This window comes from Lissotriton vulgaris, chromosome 5 (assembly GCF_964263255.1).
Source record: "Lissotriton vulgaris chromosome 5, aLisVul1.2, whole genome shotgun sequence".
NCBI classification, from domain to species: Eukaryota; Metazoa; Chordata; class Amphibia; order Caudata; family Salamandridae; genus Lissotriton; species Lissotriton vulgaris.
Window position 1 is genome coordinate 1296356031 of NC_141693.1, and position 23206 is coordinate 1296379236.

Here is a 23206-nt window from a genome sequence, read left to right on the forward strand (position 1 = left end):
GGAATTCCGTAAAGCGAAAGAATATGATGCTACTTTGACTTGGGATTGCCTGGACTCGGTGTCATGGCACAAGCAGCTCCTGCCAGGGGCGGCAGGTACGTCCTCGCCAGGCGGGAGTGGGTCAGGAGTCGTCCGCCAAAAGCCCGCGGTGCCCTTTCGAGCGGGCGCCGGTGGGGATTACCAGCCTAGGACCGGCGGGAATGGCGGCAAGCATGGGGTCTGTTGGGGCTTCAATCGAGGCAACTGTAACAGACCGCAGGGAACATGTAGGTTCAAGCATGTGTGTGCGGGCTGTGGGAATTCCTCACACCCGGAAAGTTCATGTAGATCTAAAAATAGCGGGACGGGAGGAAAAGGAGGGTCTAAGCACGAGTGAGGTAGAACGTTGTGACCGATTGCCTACACCCGTTGATCTCATGGCTATGACTCCTTGGTTGAACAAATACCCTGATCATGTATCCGCTGGGGTGTTGAGGAAGGGATTCTTACGTGGCTTCCGCATCCCGGCGGGGGATTTTCGGGGAGACTCCTTTTGTAGAAACCAGTTATCGGTACAGCACAACCCGAGCGTGGCTGAGAAGAAAATAGCAAAGGAAGTCAGCTTAGGGCGAGTGGCAGGGCCTTTTCATCGCCCGCCGGTGGCGGAGTTCATCTGTTCCCCGTTGGGGGTTGTCCCGAAGAAAGACCCACGGGAGTTTAGACTCATTCATAACCTATCTGCTCCAAGGGGTTCTTCGGTGAACGAGGCCATTGACCCAGAAGTTTGTTCAGTCCGGTATGCATCGTTCGATGATGCCGTGGCAATGTTAAATCACCTGGGCCCCGGGGCGCTGATGGCGAAATCAGATATCGAATCGGCGTTCCGGTTGCTCCCGGTACACCCACAGGATCAGCGCTTGCTAGGTTTTGCATTCCAAGGGAGTTATTACATGGATAACTGCATGCCTATGGGTTGCTCCATTTCTTGTGCCTATTTTGAAATGTTTAGCTGTTTTTCAGAGTGGGAATTCACCGAGGCCACAGGGCATAAGCATGTTATGCACTATCTTGATGACTTCCTGTTCTTGGGAGGAGCCGGCGATACGAAATGTGCGCAGGCGCTGCACGACTTCTGCATCCTCATGAGGGAGTTTGGGGTCCCATTGGCACCAGGTAAGACGGTTGGACCTTCTACTTCACTGGAGTTTCTGGGAATTGAGCTCGATTCTGTGGAGGGATGTTTCCGTTTACCGATGGAAAAAGTGGCCAAGTTTAGGGCTGCCTTAACGCAGTGCCTGGGCAGGGAGAAGGTGACCCTGCACCAGTTAGAACAAACGGTGGGTCAGCTTAACTTTGCTTTGAGGGTGATACCAATGGCCCACCACTTCTCACGCTCTATTGTGCAAGCTATGGTTGGTCTCAAAGAGGGGCACCACCGTACGAGACTGTCGGCAGAGGTTCGCCAGGATATGCGCATTTGGTTGGCATTTCTGGCGGACTTCAACGGTCGAGTCGTGTGGAACAAGCCACCAGCGTCTTCAGAAGAACTAGGTTTGTGGACTGACTCAGCTGGGAGCGTGGGATTCGGCGCCATCTTAGGTAATCGATGGTCGGCGCAAACATGGCCGACGTGGTGGCATTCCAGCGGTCTCACAGGTAACATTGGGTTCTTGGAGCTATTCCCCATTTTGGTTGCTCTGATGGCATGGCCTGACGACTTCAGGGACCGCTCAGTGGTGTTTTGGTCTGATAATATGACTGTTGTCGAATGCATTAACCAACAGGCAGCACGCTGTAAATGGATCTTGAGATTGTTAAAAGAAGTTGTGCTGCGTTGCATGAAATTGAATGTACAGTTCAGGGCGAAACATGTGCCAGGCGTACTGAATCATGCAGCTGATGCACTCTCTCGTTCACATATGCAGGCGTTCAGGGGTTATCTACCTACAGCGGACCTAGTGGCGGCACCATTCCCCGAAGCACTATGGCTAATCGGTGCCCCGGATTACAAGACCTCGTGGCAGCGAGCTTGGCCCCCAGGACAAGGAAGGCATACGAAGGAGCGTTTCGTTCCTATTGCACATTTTTGGGACCCACAGGGAGTCAGAGCTGGGGGCAGGAGGAATCCTTCCTGGGGTTCCTGGTAGCGCTGCACAGAGAAGGCCGATCAGCGGCAACGGCCAGTAGGCATAGGGCGGCCATTTCATTCATGGCGCAAGTGCATTGCATAAAAGACCCAACGGGTTCCTTTTTAGTTAAAAAGGCCCTTCGCGGCTGGCAGCTCCTCGAGGGTCGCAAGCAGGATGCGAGGCGCCCGATTGGCTTACACAGGTTGTCTTTACTCGTAGCGAAACTAGACGAGACGTGCTCCTCCCATTTCGAAGCAGTTCTGTTCCGGACAGCTTTCGCATTAGCATTCCATGGGGCTATGCGGGTGAGTGAACTGGTCGCAAGGAATAAGACAGACATTGAGGGAGGCTTGTGCAGGGATCACGTCCAAATTAGGGGTGATTCGATGGTGGTCTCGATAGCCAGGTCCAAGACCGACCAGGGGGCTACGGGAGATAGTGTTGTCGTACAGCACGCGCGAGGGTCCCCCACATGCCCGATAAAGTGTATAGAGGAATACTTGGCGCTAAGGGCGGCTACATGGGGGGGTAGTTTGTTAAGGCACAAGGATGGCACCCCACTGACGAGGTTTCAGTTCCAGAGGGTGCTAGCACTGACAATCGCTGCTGCGGGCATGGACCCGTGCGATTTTGGGACCCACTCCTTTAGGATAGGGGCTGCTACTGAGGCTACAGCCAGGGGTCAGAGTGCGGAGGAAGTGAAAAAGTTGGGACGATGGTCCTCGAATTGCTTCAAAAGGTATGTGCGATTGCACATGTTGTAGAAGATCAATTGACATGCACTCACGCTTCTTGTCTTTTGTTTGAATTACAGTTTTGCGAGCCTGTCACGCGGGGCGGAATTTGCAGTCGACCCAGCACCAAGAGACCAGCGGTCAAGGATCACTGACTGGAGAGAGAGTTGTATGGGTCGTGGGCCACTCATATGTGAGGCGCGCCGGGGACGTATTCAAAGCAGGTGACGCGACTCACGCAGCTGGGGAATACGGGTACAGAGTGGCCTTCCATGGGAAGGGCGGGCTCTGTTTTGACCAATTCGAATCATTTTTTGAGGGTCTCTTAGGGCGGCAAAGGTCACCGCCATCTGTAGTCATAGTACACCTGGGGGGCAATGACTTGGTGACACTGGGTAGACGAGTGTTGTTTGAACAAATTTTGTCTGCTGTTAGCTGGTTGGCTAAAAGAATCCCGGGGTGCACGATTGCCTGGTCCCACTTGATTCCCAGGAAGGTATGGCAGGGGGGCCTTTCGGTGTCAGCACTGAACCATTCGGTGAAAAGGGTTAACAATAAAATTGGTAAATTGCTTCGCTCTTCGCAGTTGCATAGCATTCCTCACGGGTGTATTCGGGGTGATCTCATGTATCTGAATGATGGGGTTCACCTGTCCAGGGAGGGGAATGATTTACTCATAGGAGACTTCATAGCATGGCTAAGGGGTTTGAGGAAGCATGACCTTTAGGAGGAGGAGGGGGGGCCGGATTGTCGGTCAACTATCCGGCCTGTGGCGGTAAGGTCATGATCGGTGAGCAGTAATTTCAAGGTCCCTAGAGGGGGGCGCCACCCAGAATGGATGGGAGCGCCCGGGGGGAGGCGGCACCCACTAAGGATGGGTCGCCTAGGGGGAGACGGCCATAGGCCCCTCCCAGGGGGGGAGGCGGCTAGATGCCCCTCCTACTAATTTCCTGGGGGCCGGATATCCGCGACGGCGGATAGAGAGTGTGGGGATGGGGGGGTAGTCCACGCTGTCCGTCCTACAGATACCTCACACGGGAACTCGGACGACCTTTAAGATGGCGTCGAGTGGAAAGGGGGCCCCCACCACGACAAGGGAAGTTCCAGTTGGCAACGAGGGTAGAGTCCTCTGCGCATGCGCCACTCACACCGTGAGGGCGAGAGTTTTGGTAGTAGGGATCTGACACCGGTTAAGACCTTGCCGTTGGCCCGTAATGCTAGGATGTACAATTTTAATTTAGAATGTATGCATTTGCAGGATGTTAGACTCGGCTAGGAAACCTTTGTATTAGAGATCTGTTAAGGTTAGCCAAAGAACATGTCTTCATCGAAATGTATGAATGTAAAATTGTACATAATTATGAAAAATGAAACTTTTATTTATGTTTTAAATTTTGTTTCATATTTTAATAAATACGGCCGGGAGGGTGACTCCCTCCCGCCTTCCAAAAGTTCAAACCTGTGTCCGACTTCTCCCATCCTTGGGGATTGTGTTGGGAGGGGGTGACGGGCATCCCGGCCATATAAAGGCATGCGCAGATGTACACATTGTGTGCATTGTAATAACGCCATTACAGGTAATTCAATCTGTCATCCTCAAATAGGAAAATCCATTAAACTGAAGTTTGAGGGAGATTGTAACACGAATCAAGTAATATATTCCATCAAGTGCCCATGTGGGCTACTTTATGTGGGAAAAACTGAGCGTAAAATTAAAATCCGAATTTCGGAGCACAAAAGTAGGATAAGAAACAAATCCACAACATCTCCATTAGCAGTACACTGGCAAGAAAAACATCACACTATAGCACAGTTGAGATTTCAAATTTTGGAGGTAGTAACATTTCAAGAAGGTATTGATATGAACAAAAAACTATTGCAGAGAGAGGTATATTGGGTAAAAATGCTTGGAACTTTGACACCTGGCGGTCTTAATGACCGTATTGAAATGAGCAGTTATTTGTAATCATATTGAGTCATGATGCTATATTGATGTTGTAAATGGTGACATAATTATGCATGATTATCATTTTTTTCAATTCAGTCAATTTATTTGCTGGATGTGTTTGACTCATTGTCTCACTCGTGCACTGTGTGGGTATTTTTTTGTATTAAGTTATTATTATATTATTTTTATTTATTTTTTCCACATTTTCTAACATTATATTGTTTATACTAGATGTGTGGGTGTTGAACTCTTGGTTAAAGCTGTTGTTTCTTGCCGTGTTCGGTTAGGTAGCAAATCGAAAAAGTTCGGAAGTTTGATTCACACACGTCACCTCGTGTAAATGAGTTACACGTTAGGTGATAGGTTTAAGCGCCGGGTCAGCCCACCAGTGGGAACACGGGTATGTTAGTTTAACAACAGGAAGTGACAGCCGGGTGAAAGCGCACTGCGGGATTGCGTCACCTCGTGTAAATGAGTTACACGTTAGGTGATAGGTTGAAGCGCCGGGTTAGCCTACCAATGGGAATACGGGCATGTTAGTTAAAACACCAGGAAGTGGCAGCAGGGTGAAAGCGTATTGCGGGATCGAGGTTTTCGACGGTACTCGGCAAGTGTAAGTAAGTAATAAATTTATTGTGCAGTTAATTAAAACCATTACAATGATTGACCCACTATTATAAACAATAAAACCTCAATTTTCTTTATAAAAAAGCTGATAGCCATAGTTAAACAAAAACATGCGTTAAGATTGGGAAGAAAATCCACACCCCCGGCCTCGGTAGTCCATAATCTTGTTTCTCCTCTTCGGCCGGCGAATATCAGTGGCAGTCCGTGAGATAAAAGTACCCCCCTTATTAAAATCTTGACTTCAGAACGATGACAGACCGGGATGCGCCGATTTAAAGTGCATAGTGCTACCTCGGCTTCCGTTGGTTTGTGCAAAGTGGTACTCGGCAAGTGAGCGGACAGCGGTAGCAGGAGGTGAGAGAACTAGAAAATAATTTAATGGTCTTTCATGCTTTAAGCTCATGAAGACGCTGATGGTTTTTTATGTGGATTCGGCAGGTGCATCTTTAAACCCGAGAGTGGGAAGACCTTGTGGGCAACAGAAGCACTGTGGATTATAAATAAGAGTTGATAATCAAAAGGTGAGAGAGTCACGAGCAATAAACACGCATTTGGTTGGCGATATACAAATAATTCGCAAAGTGGTTAACTATCGGCTTGTGTTGGTTAAAATTCACAGGATTGTGTATTACGTGACACACCAGGGATGAGGAGCTATTTGAATGATACACGTTGTCTTTGAATACAAACCAGCTTGGAGTACACTTCGTGAGAGAAGATTTAGTATTGGTCTCGTTTTGTGAACAAAAGGTATTATGAGAATTTCTAACCTAGTTAGAACTGCAACATGAAGTTTTTTCTTGAAGTTGACAATTTTTTATTACTTTGAACAGTTTTCAGGTTACTGATATAGGTTCGGTCGACTGCAAATATCATGGAGTTGTTAGAGGGAGAGGCCCTCTAGCTACAATGTGAGTGACTGCATGAGAATGGTTATGATTTGTATCACTTAGTACAAAGGGTGTTGGTGTGGTGATGGTTGTTCGTTTGAAAAGCTCATACATAATGAATAATCATGTTAAATGTCATCATTGTTCGTCCTATAAATTCATTGAAATGCCTGTATTCATTTACAGTGATGCCCCTGACGAAGGGACCTACAAGACGTCCCGAAATGCATTGGGCTTTAAAGAACCGAACCCAGGATTGAATATGTTTTTCTGTAGATATTGAGTGGTGTAATTTTTGTGAATCATGTTTTGTTCGATTGACAGTTAACAGAGTGAAGAGTTTACTGTATAAAGAAAAAATATGTAAATTACTGTGAATTTATATGAATAAATTGTATCAGATCAGGTTCAAATTACTTGATCATTATAAATTTTAGTTAGTTGTGCGCCACCAAGTCTGAGTCAACAGGGTTGTTGACCAGCCACCTTTTCATTGTTTTCATATGCTGGCATTCTCTGGAAGAAATACAAATAAAATTACTATACATAATATATTTTAATAATAGGTTTATATATGTGTTGAATATTTTTATATAAGAATAACTTTGTAAATACATTTTTAAATCATCAAAACTAAATATTAGGGGTGGGATGTAAGCTATATATGGATATAGGGTGGGGACGTGTATTAATAGTCAGGCTTTTTGAATATATTATATTATTTTAAAAATATACTTTTAAAACTAGAAAACAAACTTTTAGGGACAAAATGCAAGGGATTTATGGACATTGAGTGGGGTAGTATAGAAATACACAGGTATTATTTTTAATATCCGAGTATTATTTTTGAAACATGAATTTATGGTGTTTAAATCATATAATACTTTTAAAAAATAGTTTTAAAAGTAGAAAACAAACCTTTAGAAATGGGATGCAAGGGGTATGGGAGTATTGGAGTATTGAGTGGGGAAGTGTATTAATGCATTCATTTTAATACCCAGGTATTTTTAAAACACACATTTATAGGGTTTTTAATATTCTTAATTAGGGATGGACTGAAAGGGGTATAGTAGAACTGGGTGGGGAAGTGTATTAATGCTCAGGTGTCTATTTTAATACCTGAGCATTCATATCAAAATGTGAATTTCTAGGGTTTTTAATACAATATATATATTTTTAAAATATTATTAGAAAACAAACCTGTAGGAACAGTATGCAAGCGATATAGGGGTATTGAGTAAGAAAGTGTCTTAATATTCAGGTGTTAACTTTAATATCTGAGTATTAAGTTTTATAACATGAAGAGTTTCAATTTAAAATTGATTAACATTTTTTTTATTAAACTGGAAAACAAACCTTTAGGGATGGGATGCAAGGGATATAGAGGTATTGGGAGGGGAAGTATTTATTACTCAAGTATTAACTTGAATACCTGAGTATTAATGTTTAAAACAAATATTTTACACATTTGGCAACATGCATAATTACACTAAAAGTAGGAGCAATATATGAAATGTGTAAAACATTTGTAAACAAACACCATCAACATTAATTTTTACAAATGTAAAAATATTTTAAATAATTTTATTGTAAAAGATTTTTTTAAAATAAATTTATTATTTAAGATATAGTTTGTAAAAATCGTATAACATTTTCATAAATAGTACAAAACATAACTTATTTGATAAAAATGTAATTTATTTTATGTCCATAACATATTTTTAAAATAATTTTGAATACATTTTCCCACGGTTTCCAATTGACTATAATGGGAAGAATTGTCCTTTTTCTCTTTTTACTTTCCGGCTTGATGCAAACAGTTTTGCGTCTGTTTCTACAGTCGGTGGACCGTCAATGTCAAGATCAAATGCAAGGAAGAGCTGCAGTCCGGTAAGAAAAATTACCTTTACTTTTTAGGTCTCGCCTACGCAGCACACATGCACTGCATAGGAGAGGACCTCATGTCACCGATGAGCTTTTCTCCCCAAAAACGTGCACGCGTTGCATTGCTTTCTATTTTAACGCGTGCACGTTTGGCGAGCTCCTGGCGGGAGCGAGCGGCTGGCATATGCCAGCAATTATCGCGGCGCCAGCCGCTCCCTCCCGCAAGTGAATCGCGTAGGCCCCCTCCTCTCTCCCCTCCCCCTGCTGCGAGGCACGCACGTTTGTTTTGAGTGACTCCAATTCTGCAGAGGTGCAGCCCTGGTTGTTAGCTGTCACTGTAGGCTTGTTACAGTTTTCTGACTGTCCAGCCACCACTCGGTTCCCTCACCGACAGGGGCGAGGGGTCCACGTAACGTACCTGAATGCCCTCAGTCCTTGGACTGGGGTTGGCGGGCTTGGTTAGTGGCCATGTCTGCACTGCCTGTCTGCTGCAGATGGGCTTGGCAGCTGTGTCCGGGTTTGCAGAGAGAGCTGCGGGCTTTGGCGTTGCTGGCGTCGCGCCTGACGCAATCTGTTTAATGTCCCACCTGTTGCCCTGCCTGAGGAAAGATTAGCAGTTTCTCATAAGGGATCAAAATGTTGTTTCACAATATTAAAGGCTTATTTGGATACCTTGACTACGGTGCCGCGGGGAGTGCGGCCGCCTCATTACTGTCTAGACGGCCTTACATGGTACATGAGGTCTCTTCCTCCTAGCGCAATGCACGCGCGCAGTACCTCATAAAAACTTCACTCCAGAAGGGTGGGAAAGTGGAGACGGGTTTTATTGACATGGCTGCAAAGAGAACCGTCAAAATATCTGCAGCCAAATAGTGTGAGCAGTTCAAATTTTGTTTATGTTAATAACGGACTTGCAGATTTAATGCACTTTGTTTTGGCATAGCGTGTAGGCTTTGCGTACGCAATTAAATGCTCTTTTCACAACAGAAAGTACTACTCAGTAGTGCAGCAGGTTTAGAGACACTGCAGCCAAGGGGTTCTATTTGACCATCTAGCAGTTGGCACAGTAGCCAAAATTCCTTGCTTGCCTTAGGGTCCAGCACACCCTAGCTCTGCCATTGCCTGGTACACAGACAAAATATCGAGTTTTAAATATCGATATACAATAATATCGAATTTTAAATATCGATGGGACAAAATATCAAAGGTAAGTAATATCGACAGTCTTAATATCGATATTAGTATGATATCAGTAATATCGAAGTTTTAAATATCGATGTCAATAATATCGAAATAAATAACTTCGATGTTACTAATATCACTTTTTAAATAAATTTAGTGTATAATATATTGTATTTATTATCTTTTATTATTTATTTTTAATGTAATTTAATTAAATATTGTCTTTTACTACTGTAGCGGGTTGTGGGTTTATAGGGGAATAGGGTGGGAAGTAATTTAATTATGTTAAATTAATTATTAATTAGTAGGAATTATTAATTAATTAATTGAGAAATAATTTTTAATTAATTTTAATTAATTGATTAATTGATAAATATGTTCTGTAGCGGGTTATGGGTTTATAGGGGAATAGGGTGGGAAGTAATTTAATAATAATTAATTCATTAATATATGTTTGTACATATTTTAATTAATAATTAATTGGTAATTAATTTATATTAATTAGTTAATTAATTAATATAATTTTGTACATATTTCTAATTATTAATTAGTTGGTAAATAATTAATATTAATTAGTTAATTACATTAATTATAGTAATTTTTTTATATATCATTTTTTGTTATTCTTAATTAATTAATTGGGAAAAATAATATTAATTATTAAATTAAATTAATTACAGCTAATGTGCTAATATATTTACTTTATTGTTATTGTTAATTAATAATTAATTGGTAATTAAATAATATTAATTAATTTTGGGTAAAGGAATATTTTTAGGGTTTAGGGTCAGTTTTCAGTTTTTGGGTAAAGGGGTATTTTTAGGGTTCAGGGTCAGTTTTCAGTTCTTGGGTAAAGGGGTATTTTTAGGGTTCTGGGTCAGTTTTCAGTTTTTGGGTAAAGGGGTATTTTTAGGGTTCAGGGTCAGTTTTCAGTTTTTGGGTAAAGGGGTATGTTTAGGGTTCAGGGTCAGTTTTCAGTTCTTGGGTAAAGGGGTATTTTTAGGGTTCAGGGTCAGTTTTCAGTTTTTGGGTAAAGGGTTATTTTTAGGGTTCAGGGTCAGTTTTCAGTTTTTGGGTAAAGGGGTATTTTTAGGGATAAGGGTCAGTTTTCAGTTCATGGGTAAAGGGGTATTTTTAGGGTTCAGGGTCAGTTTTCAGTTTTTGGGTAAAGGGGTATTTTTAGGGATAAGGGTCAGTTTTCAGTTCATGGGTAAAGGGGTATTTTTAGCGTTCAGGGTCAGTTTTCAGTTTTTGGGTAAAGGGGTATTTTTAGGGTTCAGGGTCAGTTTTCAGTTTTTGGGTAAAGGGGTATTTTTAGGGTTCAGGGTCAGTTTTGGGTTTTTGGGGTACAGGGATATTTTTAGGGTTCAGGGTCAGTTTTGGGTTTTTGGGGTACAGGCGTACAGGGTAAAAACAAAAAATATTACATTAAATCAATTAAATAACATTAAAAAAATAAAATTACATTAAATTATTAAGTGTTTTATTTATTTTAAATGTATATGTATTCGTTTTAATTTTGTTTTAATATTTTAATTTAATATTTGTAAAATTATATGTATTTTAAAATTATTTTTACATTATTATTAATACATTTTAAAAAACGATATTTTTAATTCCGATATTTTTGTACTACGATATTTTTTTTCCGATATTTTTGTACTTACCTTTATGAAGATAGGTTTCCGATATTTTTGATGTCGATATTTTTGTTCCGATATTTTTGTAGTTCGATATTCTGTCTGTCGATATTATGTCAGACATTCCATTGCCTTTTGCCAAATATGCAGCCTAAAATGTAGGAAAAATAGTTTGTTGTTACTGTCGATATAATCTGATATTTTTCGTCTTCATTCATTCATCATAGCATGGCTGCTTTGGGAGAGCCTTTGCTCTTGGTAGATCTTATTTGCTCTCCATTATCTGTATGCTTTGTTGGTCTCAGTTTTAGACCCTTAATGGGGCCAACTCCCTCGTTCATCTTTTTTATGCTGAGTGGGGATTGGAATTGCCCGGGCCCAGAGCCCACTCCAGCTTCTGCCAAAAGGCCTGGTTTCTTATGAGCCACGAACTTTCCACACTCTCAACAACCCTTGAGCTTAGAAACCTGCAACCACAGTCAGGACAACTGAAGGATGGACAAGAGTGGGGGGCACAAAGGACTTGGACCACCCAATGCATCCATACTGGCTCCACTGCTAGTGCCAGCATCATGGTAACCATGTACATAACAAAGCAGGCTCCTACTCCCTTCTGAATCCTTCGCAACACCAAAGAGATCACGGAGAACAGAGGAATTCATATAGGAGTCTCTGAGGCCAGGGTAATACCATGGGATCCACTCTCCAAGGCAGCACACACAACCACAACTACACACACACAACCACAGACCCAACCAGCCACACACAATCACACACACACACACACACCACCACACACACACTCACACAACCACACACACACACAACCAAACACACAACCAGACACACACAACCACATACACACAACCAAAACCACACCCACACACAACCACACACAATCACACACACACAACCACAACCCCACACACAGCCACACTCAACCACACACACAACCACGCCCAACCACACACACACAACCACAGGCACACACAAAACCACACACACACAGAACCACCCAGAACCACACAAACAACCACACACACACAACCACACACACACACATAACCACACACACAACCACATACACAAACACACACACAACCACAAACATACACACACAACCACACATACAACCACACACACACACACAACCAAACACACAACTACACACACAACCACACACACAACCAACCACACACAACCACACACACAACCACAAACACAACACACACAACCACAACCACACACACACACACAACCACACACACAACCACACAAAACATCACTCATACAACCACACACACACAACCACACACAACCACACACGCATGCACAAACACAACCACACACACGACACATGCACACACACACACAACCACACACACACAACCACAACCACACATACAGCCATACATATAACCACACACACACACAACCACACCATCAGTGCACACTTTCACCAGGCACAGACACCATCAGTCCTCAGTGCACGCTTTCACCGGACACAAACACCACAAGCCATCAGTGCATGCTTTCACCAGGCACACACACACCACCAGCCGTCAGTGTACACTTTCACCAGGCACACGCCACCAGCCGTCAGTGCACGCTTTCACCGGGCACAAACACCACCAGCCGTCAGTGCACGCTTCCACCAGGCACACACCACCAGATGTCAGTGCACGCTTTCACCAGGCACACACACATACCACCATCCGTCAGTGCACGCTTTCACCGGGCACACGCACACCACCAGCCGTCAGTGCACGCTTTCACCAGTCACACACACCACCAGCCATCAGTGCATGCTTTCACCAGGCACACACACACCACCAGCCGTCAGTGCACACTTTCACCAGGCACACACACCACCAGCCATCAGTGCACGCTTCCACCAGGCACGCACACCACCAGCCGGCAGTGACACTTCTACCAGGCACACACACCACCAGCCATCAGTGCCCAATTTCTACAGGCACACACAGCACCAGCCATCAGTGCACACATCAATTGTTAACGCATACACAATTAACTATTGTAGCAATCGCAGTATGGCACACTTTACTTTTAAACATAATCATCTAAAGCGCAGCATGCCACCATTGCTACAAAAATAAATACACTTTTTTGGCCTACAATTTATAGACTTTTGTTGCAATTGGTGTTGCAATATTTAGCAATGCCAATAGCTCAAACTTAATTAATGCGATACCCATTGTTCTGTCTTATCTGCAGTAAACATGGGGACAGATATGACTTCAGGAGAAAAAGCACCCAGTCTCTCAAACTACTCACTAAAATTGGGGGCTGCGAGTCTAGTCATCCTTATGCTTTTGCCTTGTTATCTTCCATTATGTGAGAACGTTGTGAGAAGCGCAGGAAAGAAAATGAGTGGCAACGACGCTTACTTAGGCCAGCCCTTTGCATTATTTCACTAATAAGTAATTATACCTAGTTTAATTTTTTTAAGTGTGCATGAGTAAAAGGCAGCGAACATCTAGTCCACCACTGTGCCACACTAATGAAATCAATGGCACTCTTTAAAGTGATGACTCCCCTGCATTAAGTGACCCTTTCTCCTTTCCCTCTCTTTCTGTGATCTCGCAGTGGACAGAAGGTGATGGCAGGGCCGGCCCTAGGCTCATGGGGGCCCTGTTCAGGGAGCGTAGGTGGGGGCCCCGGAAGAGGGGGTACAGACGGGGCGGAGCTCAGGAAGGTGTTTTACTAATAATACGTCTAGAAAAGTCGATAGATAATTGACCAGTACCTGAGCGGCTGCTCCTACCCTTCCGAATTCGTCTCAGAACGATACAATTTAGGAGGAGGAGGGCATTGTGACACACGACCTGAGGGACTGGGCACACAAAAAATGTTTATGGAAGGAAATTTATGAACCGAAGAAAGAGCTCCTCTAAAGTCCTCTACACTCCCATAGGCCACAGATTGGACCCTCACTGTTCTTTTGTGTTATTACAAAAAATGGAGACATGCGACTCTCATATTTGCAAGGAAAAATAAAGTAGGGAAACTCGAGTTCACATACTACTGAACGCGCACTCTTAAGTGCATCAGCAGTGCACTGTGAATCGGAGCGTTTCACAGGCCTGTCACAGATAGGAAATGCTATCAAAACGAAATCTTACAAAACAATATACTACTTGCCGGCAGCAAGTCATACCCGGACAACGTTGGGACGGGCTGCTATTAAATATAGTTTGATGTGATTGCTAGACTGCAGTGACCTTAGTGGTACTTCTGTTTCTTCAAGCTGGTGATGTCTGGACAAAAATGATGTCTGTTTTTTTTGTCTAAAACCTTTTAATAAAAACACATTTTTATTTTCCTCCAGTTTGCAGTTTGGCCTTTTTAATGTCTATCTTATACAGAACCATTAGTTGGGGTGACACAAGGAACAGTCTTACTCTCTTCTCAAAAGCAATTCAGGCACCTCACACATACACACGTGAACATGCATATTGAGATGGAGTTTCCCAGCGTATGCCTGGCAGTTTACATGCTGCTCTATGGTGCTGGCACATAACTCACTAATCTCACCATTATATGGCAGGAACCCTCATTTTTGTGACCAACAGGTAACTGAAGGACCTATTGCAACAACAGCAGCAACACGGTGGTCAAAAACATTCAAATCTATCACCTGCGTGTTATACACTGTGCTGGGGAGCAGGCACATAATCCCTCCATGCTAGCTTATGGTGAAACCTGCTATTCATCTGCATACACCCCTCCAGGATTTAGAACGCACCAGAGTGGTTGGGGGTATCTATGCTAATAAGACGTTATTGCTACCCAAAGGAACCCTTTTAGCAACCTTAGAGTAATGACAGATTGAGAAAAAACACATTAAGGTTCTAAATCTTTGTCTTGCAGGTTACATGCAACTCCTTGATGGAGCTTCATAGATCACTGCAATATGCAAAGGATTGGAATTTATGAACTCCGAGTACAAAAGCATCTCAGTGTCGAAAGTAGTTACACACTTCCCTAGAAATATAAAATACAAGTGCATGATCTGCAGACTTCACAACCTGATTTGCAGTAGGCATGTTAAACGTATAAGCTACTATGACTGCACGAGACAAAACACATATCTCTTCAGCAAGTGCATTAACCACCAGAGTTATTTTACCGTTATTAGCCCTGGAAAATCGCTGGGCACACAAGATCTCTGCAGACTCAGGTGCCCCAACCCATAAAGTATTTTTCTAAACATGGCCTCTTTGTTATTCACAGAGAACAGGTGCGCAGTCACATTTGTACTTATTGTCAACTATTTCTTTGCTGTAGAGTTTTTTTTTAATTATAAATTGACTGTCAGACTCTGTTCTCGTGACCCCGCCCCCTTTCCGCTGCCAGACCTTGAACCCCAATTTATGGCTTCCCAGACCTGGAGTAAATGTTTTCCATTTCCGGCACTGCCCAACACCCCCCATTTCCACATTATGAGAAAAGTTTTACCAGACTGCAAGACACCTTTCTCTCTCATCTAATCAAACTAGTCACCCTAGAAAGAAAGTCTATGCAGAATATGTATTTGCAAGTTTACCTCTTGGACAGTTTTTTTTTAACAAAATGGCCTTGCACAATAATAAGTGTTTACTTGGGGCATGTTTTATTCCGTACAACTATGTTAGTGTTAGATAGGATTACGTGCGGCAATTACATTATTTCAAAGGTTACGGCTTCGACACTAGTAAGTGGCGCTATGAAAAACTTTGAAGCATAACTTCAGAACAGTTGCCAAAAATAACAAAAAAAACAAACTTTGTAACTTTGCACACCCATTATGTTTTTGCCTAATGTGTGCGCCTTCTTTCAGCCAGACTTTCGATTGCAAAATCTTTGTAACTAACTACGTAAGAGAGCCGTCGTTTCCTTTCTGTGGTGTTTACTACTTTTAACCACAGTTTGTAAAGCAGCTGCCGTGGATGGGGTAACACAGTGACATTCATAAGATCACACTGTGCGCTGGCGGCAGGAAGTGCATGCATTAATTCCGGAGCAGGCTTTCTCCAATGTGACTGGGCCTGTACTTTATGGGGAAGGGGGTTATACGGGGAGTAGAATCCGGAGCCTGGCCTGTAGCTGGAGCCCCCCAGACCCCCGAAAGCATGCACCCTCTGCAGGTTTGCTTACCAGAGGGTTCCCGCGGCCGCTCTCCCTGTGCTGAAGGATTCTGAGTGAATCAAAGCTCCTCATAGCTGCCAAGGTTTCAAATTGCTATGTGTGACATTTTCATAATTTCAAAGTAATTATGAGTGACATTTTAACGACTATGAGTGACACATTCTTGCGTGCAAAATAAAGCCACAATCCAAGGTGATCAAGTCTGGGCTAAGTCTAACTTTGATCCATATAGGAAATCTGGTAGCCTGTAAGTGGTATGTACATGGGACCTCTCAGCTCTTTGGGCATGAACATCATAATATAAGGGCAGTCATTATGTTGTCTGGGGAGTGGGGGCCAGGAGCATGAGAACCATGTTAAAGGTATGCTCTTGCTTGACTTTCCTGTGGTGCCCCACAACAAAATCAAAATCATTCAGGATCCTGCACCCTGCCTGGTTCGATAGGGGGCAAGCACCTAGAAAGAACGTCAGCAACACATGCAGAGCACTAAGCAACCAGACACAGAGGTACAAGGTGTGTAGAGTAGTACTATAAGGTACATTATAGGACGATGTCTAGGGTTAAATCAAATATAGGGTTAGTGATATTGCACACGTTACAGTCTGTTCAAGGCTTAGTGTAAAGATTTATAGTTCACGTGTGGTTAAGGTTTGAATTTGGATGGGTTTTCAGTGAAGATGATTAAAAATATATGTTACAGAAGAGTCAGTTGTAGATTGTCCACCGTGGTGGGTAAAGTAGTGGTAATTAAAACATCAGTTTAGAGCCTCTTTATGACGGATTCTTAGAAAATTGCTTCCTGGGTAACGGTCTCCTGGAATGATAAGGACCCCTTGCACAGTGCTGCTCCTTCAGAAGACACACGGCCGAAAATGCCACCTGACACATGTGTTTTTCCTCTGCACTTAACTTCCCATTTGGAGTGCTCTGATTCTACTTTCCGAGGTGCTAGTTGTAGATAAAGACACTACGTGGACTAAAGTAAACTTAAACCCAAAAATAAGAACGAAAAAGCACACAAGCACTGCATTTAGACGTACACGAACAGCTTCCCCTCGTGGTATGACCTAATAAGCCACCGGGGTTCCAGCGTAAGACAATTATTGTCAAGCAGTTGGTGTGCCTTTTGCTGTCCCGATTTCGCCAAAGGCCTCAGAGAACTTAAATACACAACAGCCGAAACACTCCCTCCCCTTCTCCTCCCCTCTGCCACTCTAACCGTCAGGAGACGCTGGCTGTCACTGACTCTCTGCTGTACTGTCCCCAGTGCCCACTCACCTCTCTGCTGGCCTCCGTACCCAACGCGGCTGGTAAACGCGGTCGCAGGTGCGGCACCCCTGCTAGTAATTTGCCATCATCGCACTCAGTCTCCCAGTGAGGCGGGTCGGAGCAGCGTGACCAAAGCACAGTGACGCGTCACTGCTGAGCGGGTAAATTACCGCGCACAGCGCGCGGGGGGCTGTCCCAGGGCCGTCACGTCGTCGTAGGGCTAAGATTGACGGCCTTGGGACCCAACTGTCTGCTGAAACCAATTTAAACAACAACAACGCTCACAGGTGTTGCTGCCAATGCCCGGAGGCCGCCAAATTCTGACAGGGGGCCGCCAGTGATCAAAGTTCCGATCCGATCCTCGGCTCGTCCGTCGGTCGTCGTGGCCCTGATGATGGCGCCCGAGCCAGCATTCGTTTATCACGCCCAGAAAGTGGCAGAAGGTCTGGAGCCAGGTTAGTATGACCTTCTAAGGTCCTGTTTGACAACAAAAGTGCTAAATAATTTAAAAGAGCTAGACGGGAGTGAGGCGGCAGGTTCCTGCTCCGAACAAAGTGGCAGTACTTGGGAACATTCCAATCATGGGCGTCCGCAGAAATGTTTCCAGGGGGGGGCACATTTTTAACTTCATCACCATCCCCCTTACACCCTTCTCCCCTCTGCCTTGCACCCTTCACGCCCTCCCCCTTGCACCTTTCTCCCCCTCCCCCTTGTACCCTACTCCACCTCTGCCTTACACCCTTTTCTACCTTGCACCATTCTCCCCTCTACCTTGCGCCCTTCTCCCCTCTGCCTTGCACCATTCTCCCCTCTGCCTGGCACCATTCTCCCCTTTGCCTTGTACAATTCTCCCCTCTGCTTTGCACCCTTCTCCCCCTCCCCGTTGCACCCTTCTCCCCCTCTGCCTTGCACCCTTCTCCTCTCTACCTTGCACCCTTCTCCCCTCTGCCTTGCACCCATCTCCTCTCTGCCTTGTGTCCTTCTCCTCTCTGCCTTGCACCCTTCTCCCCCTCCCCGTTGCACCCTTCTCCCCCTCTGCCTTGCACCCTTCTCCTCTCTACCTTGCACCCTTCTCCCCTCTGCCTTGCACCATTCTCCCCTCTGCCTGGCACCATTCTCCCCTTTGCCTTGCACCATTCTCCCCTCTGCTTTGCACCCATCTCCTCTCTGCCTTGCGTCCTTCTCCTCTCTGCCTTGCACCCTTCTCCCCCTCCCCGTTGCACCCTTCTCCCCCTCTGCCTTGCACCCTTCTCCTCTCTACCTTGCACCCTTCTCCCCTCTGCCTTGCACCCTGCTCGGCCATCCCCTTGCACCCTTCCCTCCCAATGGAGAGGGCTGCCACCTGGAACAATGGCACAATTTCAAAAGCATGATGGACTAGGGCCGGCCCTGACTGAGCCCACACTGGACGCACATGCGATCCAGGGGGCCGTGGGGGGGGGAGTGCACCCCCTTGCCCCCCCCCCTGGGGACACCCATGATTCCAATAAGTGTATAATAGATCATTTGGGTATTTTAAATATTTATTTTGTCTGTTAGAAACATGCTTGTGGTCCATGCCAGCGCATTGTTTCATATATCTGATTGTGCCCCCACATGTTTTAGAGAAACTGAACACCCCTCCCTCGCATAAACTGTTAAGGTGTAGGGAAGATGTTGGCATTTCATTAAAAATTGAATTACGAAGTAGCATGCAATGCATTTATGGGACGGGCAACAAGTAATTCAGAACAGGTTGACAGTACAAAAGACATTAAAGTCATATTTATATGATTTCAGACGTCTTTGTTATTAATGCAATAAAGTGACCTTTGAAAAGTGGTTGCTTGGTTTGACATGATTCGTGCTCAAAAATGTGTTCTTTGTTTCAGTGACAATTTGCCTGTTTGCTTTGGCAGGAGGCATGTGACGAGTGGGATTTTAACTCTTTTGCCATGTTTGTATCTGGAAATCTTGGAAAGGGGCGACCATTCGGTCCCCCCGAACGTATGGCAGAGTACCACGATCCCCCCGGGAAGCCATCTTGGGCGGGAGGCGAGTCTCGGCTGGTATGCCCGAAGCGGCGTAGCCGGGGCGCGCCTTTTTCCCGCCCTAGAGTGGGTTGGCCTAGACACGAACGCGGCTGGCCACGCCCTTGGGCAGGCAGGGGCGGGTTTACGCCCGCCCTGAAGACGGATAAAAGGAGAAGTAAGACCAGAAGGCATCCTCTTGTTCCTGTGCTCTGAAGCTGCACCTCCTCGCTGCACGTGAGCTCGAGACGGAACGAAGAGCCAATTTTGAGCGTTGTAATCGTTCTTGTTTGTTTTTCAGATACTCTGTCGGAGAATGCCGAAGAAGGCGGGAAAGCGAATGACTACCGACCAGATGCTGCGCGTTCTCATGAAAGAGATGACCGACCTAAAGAGGCGAATGGATAAAAACGAGGAAGGGGGGCCGAAACGTCCTTTGGCGGGAGCAGCCCCGGGAGGAAAAGGCAAGAGGCCCAGGAGGGGAGCAACTGGGGGAGACATCGTGGGTCCCAGTACCCCGCTCGAAGCACCCACCCCCGTGCCGGAAGAAGGGAACCCGATTCCCGTAGTGGTCACTCCCGTGTCCGGGGAAGATATGCCGCCCGAACTGGCAGCACAATTAGCAGCGTGGTTGGGTAAAGGTAGCGAGGGCGCCACGGCTGCCGACGCGCAGGTCTTGATGAAGCAACTGCGTGAAACTCGGGAAGCAGCGAAGGTATCCACGCCGGCTGCGGCAGTAGAGAAGTCACAGGGGACTGGTTCGGTCGCAGAGACAGTGTCCGGTTCAGGTAAGCGGCCATTGCCGATTGCGAGGGATGAGTCAGCACCCTCTCGAAGGGAAAAGTTGGGTCAGCATGTCCCTGTAGCTATTAAGGAAAAGATATGGGCAGGGGAGTATGTAAACATCTTCTCGTTGCTTACTGACCATTATGAGATGGAGCATGTTAAGGGCCAGAAAGACCTCATGCATCCGAGTGTTTGGCGCGCAAAGATGGCCGCCTTTAAGGTAAATGAAAACATTGGCAATTGGGGCAAAGCGTGGGGGATATTTACATCGATCTTGGGGGAACGAAGGCCCGAATTGCTACCCGAATTGCCGATTTATCAGTCACGGATCATGGGGTACTCTGTATCACACGAGGGTAATCATTGGTTCTGCTATGATAATCTGTTCAGAAAGGCAAAAGAACACGATAAGAATTTAACTTGGGATTGTTATGATTCTGTGTCCTGGTCCAAAATGGAGGATACTGGTATGTTGAAATTGCCATTGGTAGGGAGTAGCGTTGGCGAACCCTCCCGCCAATATGCGGGGACGCCCTTTCGATCAGGTACGGGTACCGACAGTCACTCGAGGCCTACCGGCAATACAGGTAAAAGGGGGGTCTGTTGGAACTTTAACAGAGGTAAATGTACTAGGCCCCAGGGGTCGTGCAAATTTAGACACGAATGTAGTGGGTGTGGGCAATCATCCCATCCTGAGTCCACGTGCAGAGCCAAAACGGGTGATAACGGGGGTAGAGGAAGCGCCAAACAGGTCTAACATAGTCCGAGGGGCGCCTTTACCTACCCCGATTGATACCGTGGCAATGATTCCCTGGCTCAGTGAATACCCGGATCGTACTTCCGCTGGGGTGTTACGAAACGGTTTTACATATGGTTTCCGCATCCCAGTGGGGGACTTTCAGGGAATAGAGAAATGTAAAAATCAGATATCGGTCTTGCAGCATACGACCGTGGTACAGGAAAAGATCCGGAAAGAGGTTACTCGAGGTCGAGTCGCCGGTCCGTTTAGTGTACCCCCGGTGGCTAACTTTGTTTGTTCTCCTTTAGGGGTGGTCCCCAAGAAGGACCCGGGGGAGTTTCGGCTGATACATAATTTATCAGCCCCACGTGGTGCTTCCGTAAACGAAGCGATAGACCCGGAAGTGTGTTCGGTGCGGTACGCATCCTTCGATGAGGCCGTAGCCATTTTGAATCGCCTGGGGCCCGGTGCGCTGATGGCAAAATCTGATATCGAGTCAGCGTTCCGGTTGCTCCCGGTACACCTAGACGATCAGCGTCTCCTAGGTTTCATGTTTCAGGGTCTTTATTACATGGATAGGTGTATGCCGATGGGGTGCTCTATATCTTGTGCCTATTTCGAGAAATTCAGTAGTTTCCTACAATGGGTCTTCACAAAGAAGACGGGTTTCCAACATGTGATGCATTATCTCGATGATTTTTTGTTCTTGGGGGCAGCCGGGGATCCGGAATGTGGGCAGGCTTTGGCTGCATTTTGTGTCTTAATGAATCAGTTTGGTGTGCCATTGGCACCAGGTAAGACTGTTGGTCCTTCGACTTGCCTCGAGTTTCTGGGGATCGAGTTGGACTCCGGAGAAGGTTGTTTCCGTTTACCAGGGGACAAAGTGTTAAGGTTCAGGTCATCCCTGCAAATGTGTATAAGTGAATCTAAGGTTAAGCTGCATCAATTACAGCAGTTAGTGGGACAGTTGAATTTTGCCCTGAGAGTTATACCAATGGCCCGCCCCTTTTCCCGCTCGATCGCTCAAGCCATGGTCGGCCTGAAAGAGGGCCATCATCGCACAAGGCTCTCGGCAGAGGTCCGCCAGGACATGCGCATTTGGTTGGCATTTCTGGCGGATTTCAATGGTCGAGTCGTCTGGAGCAAACCGGCCGTGTCCTCTGAGGAGCTGGGGCTGTGGACAGATTCGGCTGGGAGCATAGGTTTTGGTGCCATTTTTGGCACTCGTTGGTCGGCACAAAAGTGGCCGGCATGGTGGCATGACAGTGGAATGACAAGTAACATTGCTTTCCTGGAACTTTTCCCCATTTTGGTGGCCCTGAGAACATGGCCTGAAGGGTTCAGAGATCACTCTGTGGTATTCTGGTCTGACAATATGACCGTGGTTGAGTGTATCAATAGCCAGGCAGCACGATGCAAATGGATTTTGAGGCTGCTCAAGGAAATCGTATTACTGTGTATGCAATTGAATGTGCTATTCAAAGCAAGACATGTCCCTGGGGTAATGAACCAAGCGGCTGACGCCCTTTCTCGTTTTCGTATGCAGGCCTTCTGGGGTTTTCTTCCCACAGCGGACCCGGAGCCGGCACCCTTTCCCGAAGCTCTCTGGTCTCTCGGTGCCCCGAACTTCGTAACCTCGTGGGAGAGAGTTTAGCACCCAGGACAAGGAAGGCATATGAAGGGGCGTTCCGGTCCTATTTTGCCTTCTTGGGGACTGCTAGAGAGGAGCTTTGGGGTCAGGAGGAATGGGTAGTGAACTTTCTGATGTCTTTACATCTGGCTGGGAAATCGGTGGCCACGGCCCAGAGGCATCGGGCGGCCATTTCCTTTGTTGCTAGGGCTCATGGGATCCAGGACCCGACAGCGTCTTTCGTTGTACAAAAAGCGCTACGTGGGTGGCAACGCCTTGAGGGTCGCAGAGTAGACGAAAGGCGCCCGATAGGTTTGGATAGGTTGGCCCATTTATTATCCAGACTCCCTGCAACTTGTTCATCTCAGTTTGAGACAGTGTTATTCCGGGCCGCTTTTACGCTGGCATTTCATGGGGCTATGCGGGTAAGCGAATTAGTGGCGAGGAACAAGCAGGATGTCACGGGAGGGCTGTGCGCAGAACACGTACAGATCAGAGGGGAGACAATGACTGTCTTCGTTTGTGAGGTCCAAGACCGATCAGAGTGGGATGGGTGACTGCATAATCATACGCAGGATTCCCGGGTCCTCCATGTGCCCGGTGAAGTGTT